Here is a 6,625-nt window from a genome sequence, read left to right as displayed (position 1 = left end):
AATGCATTGAATTCAGCAATACCTCTATCGTTGATAATATAAATTCGTTTCTATATCAAATGGTCTAACCCCCATTTTTCTCTAAGCTCATATTTATTCTAAGAGTACTAAATACTAACTTCATTAAACTTTTTACCAATTTTTGGTATTCTACCATAAATGCGTCCAGTGATATGCAGTATGAAAAATCCCATTTGTATAGGAGGTGTCACGCCCCATTTCTAGCTATGACCAGTTTTCATGCAGGTGTTAGGTATTAACCTTATATAATCTCTTACCAAATTTCAGTTGTCTAGCCCAAATACTTCCGGAGATATGGACAATGAAAAATTGCATTTAAATGGGAGGTGCCAAGCCCCTTTTTCGTTTTTCTCAGTTTTCTTGGAGGTGTTAGGGATTAACCTCATATAACCCCTTCCCAAATTTCATTGGTCTAGCCTATATACTTCCAGATATATCGACTATAAAAAATTCCGGTTGTATGGGAGGTGCCACGCCCTCTTTTTCGTTATACGCAGTTTTTCTGGATGTGGTAAGGATTAATGTCATATAACCCCTTACCAAATTTCAGTAGTCTAACGTAAATACTTCCAGAAATACGGACTGTTAAAAATTCCATTTGTATGGGAGGTGCCACGCCCCCTATATATAGGGTGATCAATTAAGAGGAGTTTTTTTCATTTGCGTTTTTTTACAGATCGCGCGCGAGTTGTGGCAAACTGTCATCGTGGATTTGTTGAACAGCGTTTGGCATTTCATCATGGAAAGACTCACACCGCAACAACGTCTACAAATTGTTCAACTGTATTATGAAAATCAGCGTTCTGTGACAAGCCACTTGCCATACAGCTCGTGAAACAATGACTTTATTGAGAAGTCATTTCGGAGAGCAGCTGATTTCACGTTTAGGACCTGTGAGTTGGCCACCAAGATCTTGTGATATCACACCTTTGGACTTTTTTCTTTCGGGATTCGTGAAGTCCAAGGTCTATGCTGATAAACCAGCTACGATTGAAGCTCTGGAAGCCAACATTACGCGTGTTATTCACGACATACCAGTCGAAATGCTCGAACGAGTGATTGAAAATTGGACCTTCAGAATGGACCACCTTAAGCGTAGTTGCGGCCAACATTTGAATGAAGTCATATTCAAAAAGTAAATGTCAAAGAATGTCCTTTCAAATGATAAATAAAGGTTTTGAACATAATTTACATTTTTTTTTTTTAACTATTGAAAAAAGCACCTCATGATTGATCACCCTATATATCAAAATATTTTTTAGCCTATGACCATCCCGGTAAGGTATCCAGTTCGTGTTTCAAATTTGGTTACGATCGGTTTATGCGTTTAGGACGCAAGTCGATCTATAGATACATACATAATTTGAATTTTATATATATAGATTTAGCGGTTTTGGTATGTCGTTCTCTTGTTCAAAAGGTAGTCTAACAGCACGTTTTGCTATCTCATCTACTATTTCGTTCCCCATAATGCCTTTGTGACCGGTTACACGTCGAACATTTTTGGACTTAATACAATATGAGCTTATTGCTTTTATTGCTGCTTGACTGTCCACGTATATATTAATTGTTAAGTTCTAGTGTAAGTTAGCTCCGCGGCTTTCCCCACAAAACCTCCACTTGCGGCTTTCCCCACAAATGTCCACTTGGAAAATACTGCTGTGCTCGGGCAGCTTGATAGGCTGCCTTATCCCTAGTTTTGAGTAGTAAATACCCGCTCCCACTTCATCTGAAGTTTTAGAGCCATCTGTATAGATGTGAAAAGTTCATTCATGCCTTTGTGCCATCCCTCCTCTTCAATTGTAGTGCGAAACCTTCTCACCCAACTAAAGTACGGGCTCATGTAGTCTGTAGTCATGTATATTTTTACTTAAATATTATATAATTAATTAATTACATTTTAATTAAATATTTATATGAAAGAATTTTTTCATAATATAATCTCCTTCCATTATAAAATGTGTTTTTTATCAAAATTTTCTAATTATTTATAGAAATTCATTAATCGCTTTTTCTTTACTGAGCTCAGCCTTTCAGCTTACTATCATTTTATTTATTTATTTACGCAATTTTTTTTTGTTTCCTAGATGTATGTGTGCTTGACCTATTTACTTTAAATTCGACCTAAATTTTCTCACTACCATGAAAAAACATCTCACCAAAAAACAAAAAAAAAAAACAAATAGTTTGCTTTTCCCTGCAAAAGTAAATAAGAATTTTCTAGACTTAGCAAAATTTGGAAACAAAACCACTTCATAACTTTCACACAAATACTCAAAGCTCTTACAGAACTATGTGCAAATAGTACTTCCTCGAAGTATAACAACAATAAGTTATCCCAGTTGGCATTTAACAAAGCAATAAAACTGTCTCCTTCAATGAATTTTGCAACACCACAAAGATTTGTGTGTATTGTGCCTGTAACCGACTGCATGGTACGACATAGCTAAGGCGCCACAAAGTATGTCAAGAAATTAATAAAATATTTATATACATATGTACGCATGCACGTACCGCATATATAGATGTAATTGTGGCACATTCATATGCTAATGTGTACGTGTGCTCTGCAAGTTAACAAGGTGCTTACATTGGCTTTTATTAGTTAGGCAGAGGGGCAAAGCTAACCCAAGGAGCTAAATAAACAGGAAAAGGAAATGAAAAAAATCAGAATATGGCAAATGTAGAACAACATAGAGCACACAATAAATTAACACATAACAATGAAAGCGACTTTCGCTCGGTTGTGATTGTCGCTTTTATATGGCCGATTAGATGTTACGCATTTTCTTTTTATATTCGCTGTGAGTATAGAAGGCATGTCTGCTAAGCGTGTTGTTTGTATTTATGTTGATTAGGCGCTAATTTTTAAAGCAAATAATGAATAACTTTCAAACTACGAATAAATGGAAAAATAGAATCAAGTTTTAACTATGTACGCTTACTAGAAGTTGGTTAGTTTTTTATGATACAAAAATTAATTGGTAAATGAATGTGACTCTTTTTTGACCAAAATGTTCATTTTAATAAAAATAAAAATCTTATGCCACAAAAAATGTAACAGCTAACCACAGAATTTTTTTCATAAGAGCTATTGACAACACTAACCAGTTATTATATACGCAACTAAGTTCTCACTATTCTTTGATGAAAATATACCATAGTACAACTTTATTCTGAAAAAATGGTTACAAGTGAATCATTGAAAGTATTGCCCATCGCTGGCTACTACTTTTTCCCATCTTTCTGGTAGATCTCGTATACCGTAGCGGTAAAACTGTTCATCTTTTGAGGTTATCCGAGGATCAAGCCATTTTTTTATGGTATGCCTTCAAATGAATGGAACTGCTGGTCCGCTAGACCATGTGTCATCGCTCGGAACAGGTGATAATCGGACGGCGCAAAATATGTAGAATATGGCGGGTGGGGTACGATTTCCCATTTCAGTGTTTCCAGGTAGGTTTTCACGCATTTGGCAACGTGAAGCCGAGCGTTGTCATGCTGTAGAATCACTTTTTCATGGCTCTCCGCGTATTTCGGCCACTTCTCGCGCAGTGCTCGGCTCAATAGCATCAATTGAAATCGATACCGATCCCCAGTGATGGTTTCGCTTGGTTTTAACAGTTCATAATAAATAACACCAACTTGGTCCCACCAAATACATAGCATAATCTTCACGGCGTTCAACAACTCATAAGGAACCCAAGACCTCTGTTTCTGAATCATTCCCAAAGCATGTAATCGCTTGGAAATGGATTGATGGGTAACTCCTAATACTGAAGCAAGCTCCTCTTGCGTCTGACATAGATCCTCACTGAGCAATGCCTCCAATTCAACGTCTTCGAAGGCCTTTTGGCCTTCCTTCACGTGGACGGTCGTCAACAGTAAATCACCGTCTTTGAAGCGACGGAACGAATCTTGACACGTTGTTTGACTTAAAGCAGCATCTCCATAAACTTTTTATATCTCTCGATGCGCTTTGGCTCCGGGTTTTTTCAATTGAAAGAGGAAAATTAACACTTCCCGCAAATGACGATTATTGGCAGCAAAATCAGAAATTATCACAAAACCAAAAGTATATGATACCAAAACAAAATGACTAATGTGCCGAAGCACTTTGTTTACGATATGTCTAAGCTCGGTTTATGATGTTTAGGTTATCTTAGACTCGACTAGTACACACTGCTGGCGGCATCTATTGACAAACAGCGGGGACTTAGTTGCGCACCTAATAATTAAATGAAGGTAGGTAATTAGATAAGTATGCATTTGTTTTTTTCATACAAAATAGGCGTGAATGGACTGAAATTTTGGTGAATATACAAATTAGGGTTGCCAACCCTCTAAAAAGTTAAAAGTTATTAAATCAAAGTAGGTAATTAGATAAGTGTGCATTTGCCATATTAAAAAATGGGTATAAAATGATTGAAATTTTGGTGAATAGAATTGCATATCATTTTTAAACACAATATTTGATGACTATTAAGACTTTTTTCGAAGATATGGCGAAGCACCTTAAATATGATCTATGTAAAAACTTACAGCTGCTGTTACTACTACTACTACTACTACTACTACTACTACTACTACTACTGCTACAACTACTATTTCTACTAAAATATTATAATACTATTTTAAAATTACGAAGAAGGTGATGTAGATGAGGTAAAATAAAATGTATAGTAAATCAATTAAATAATTTTAGTCAAAAATAGTGGAGAAAGCGTTGCCACATTTTCAGTATGAATGAAATAATTTAAAAAATAAAATATCACCACCATAACGAAACATCTCAAGATTTATTATACCAAGTTTTTCCAAAACTTGTCAACTTTGTATGCGCCTCCTTCCTACGCCCCTCATAAATATTTATCCACTCGTATTAAGCTCTTCACACATATGAGTGTTTGTCAGCGCCTATGTGCTTTCTTGCTCTAAATATTAACTCGTCATGTTTCCGCACTAGTATAAGTACCTACAATAAACACTTTGCGTCTTGGTAAACATGCGCTTAACCATGTAATTACTGCCAGTCAACAGCGAATGTTGCATACCTGCAAGGCGCCTTTATGTAGCAAAGGTTGGGTTTGTGTGACTAGCGGTTTAATCAAATAATTGGCACATTAGTAACAGTTGGGGAAAAATAAAAGGCGGCTTTTGTTGATACAATTTTTTCGGCATGTTTTCCGGCTTTTTTTGTGCCACTCCAGCTGGTTTTACTGCGTTTAGCCGTTGGCTTACTAGCCGACCACACTGGTTGGTAAACATATTATATAATTAAATACGAATATAAAAATCAATGAATCAGTGAGTTTGTTGTAAAAACATTAGTTTACGTGGTGGTATATTTATTTTAGTTTCGGCATGTTGGAGTAAAAGGCATATCAATGGGCGTTTACTGACATGTTTATTTTCATGGCATTTTTGGCTCACCTCGATCTCAGTTATAGTACCTATTATATTTTTACACATATTGTTTGGGCTGGTAATAATTTTGTTTACATAGACTTCAGTGGCGCCTTCCGTTTCACAACCCTCAAGTTACAGGTAAACTTACACCAATATTTTTTTTCTATATTCAGTTGTTCTTGCACTTATTCTTTTTACTTTCCTTACAACTCCTTCTGGTCAAGCTCACCTCCCAACATCCTTGCCTCTCTATACTTAGCTGGATATTTTTAACTGGAACCTCAACCTAATTGCACACTCACTTGGCTAGATTTGCGGTGCCAAGCGTAAAATTATGCTCACTTTTAGTATTTTTCCAGTTGTGTGACTGCCCATTTGTAGGCTTTAGCTGTATATATTTTGACTTACTTTTCTTTTTGCTACTTTCCCATATGCATATGTAAGCGGGTTTGGTTTTTGTAGTGTTTTTCTTGCGTTCTTTGATTTATTTGCATGCTCGCATGCTATGCTAATTCCATTAAATTGGTGTGAAATGCATTTAGATAAGCATGTGTGGGTATGAAAATTAGCCACAATTAGGCTTGAATTTGTTGAGATTGACATCTTACAGTGGCAAACAAATAAAGATAGTCCGAAATGTGAACTCAACGAGAGTTATAGATGGAGAGAGTCCTGAGTAGACAAAGAGCGAAATGTGTGATAAAAACGAGGTGAGGAGGCTTAGTTGGAAAGTACAAGAGTTTGCCTTACATACAAAGTATATTCACTTTCCAGCAAAATCAAATGTTTTTATTTAGTTATAAAATTCTTAAAAATGGTATTTGATAATAATAAAGCTATGAGAAGAGACAATAAATCAATGTCAATATATTTTATTTCAAAAAGTGCCGACTTCTCATGGTGAAATTTTCAGTTGCTTAGGCAAAAGTCTAAGGATCGGAGAATTCGTAGCTCTTTTATTTATTTCAGATGACTTAGCTGCCTAATACTTTTGATATTTTAGAACTACAAAATAACAGAACCAAACGCTGAACTTCTTTTGCGCAACATCAGATTTTTTTAAAGGACTATGCTATCTGGTTGGTTGGTTACAGTGGTGATTCATCCAGAACCCAACTAGCGTTTTCGCACCACTTTGTTGAAAAATCCTCGTTACCAACTTGTTTAACGGCCAATTACTGCCAGACTATATTCA

The sequence above is a fragment of the Anastrepha obliqua genome, chromosome 3 (assembly GCF_027943255.1).
Source record: "Anastrepha obliqua isolate idAnaObli1 chromosome 3, idAnaObli1_1.0, whole genome shotgun sequence".
NCBI lineage: Eukaryota > Metazoa > Arthropoda > Insecta > Diptera > Tephritidae > Anastrepha > Anastrepha obliqua.
The sequence above is the reverse complement of the archived record's forward strand: the minus strand, read 5'-3'. Positions refer to the sequence as shown.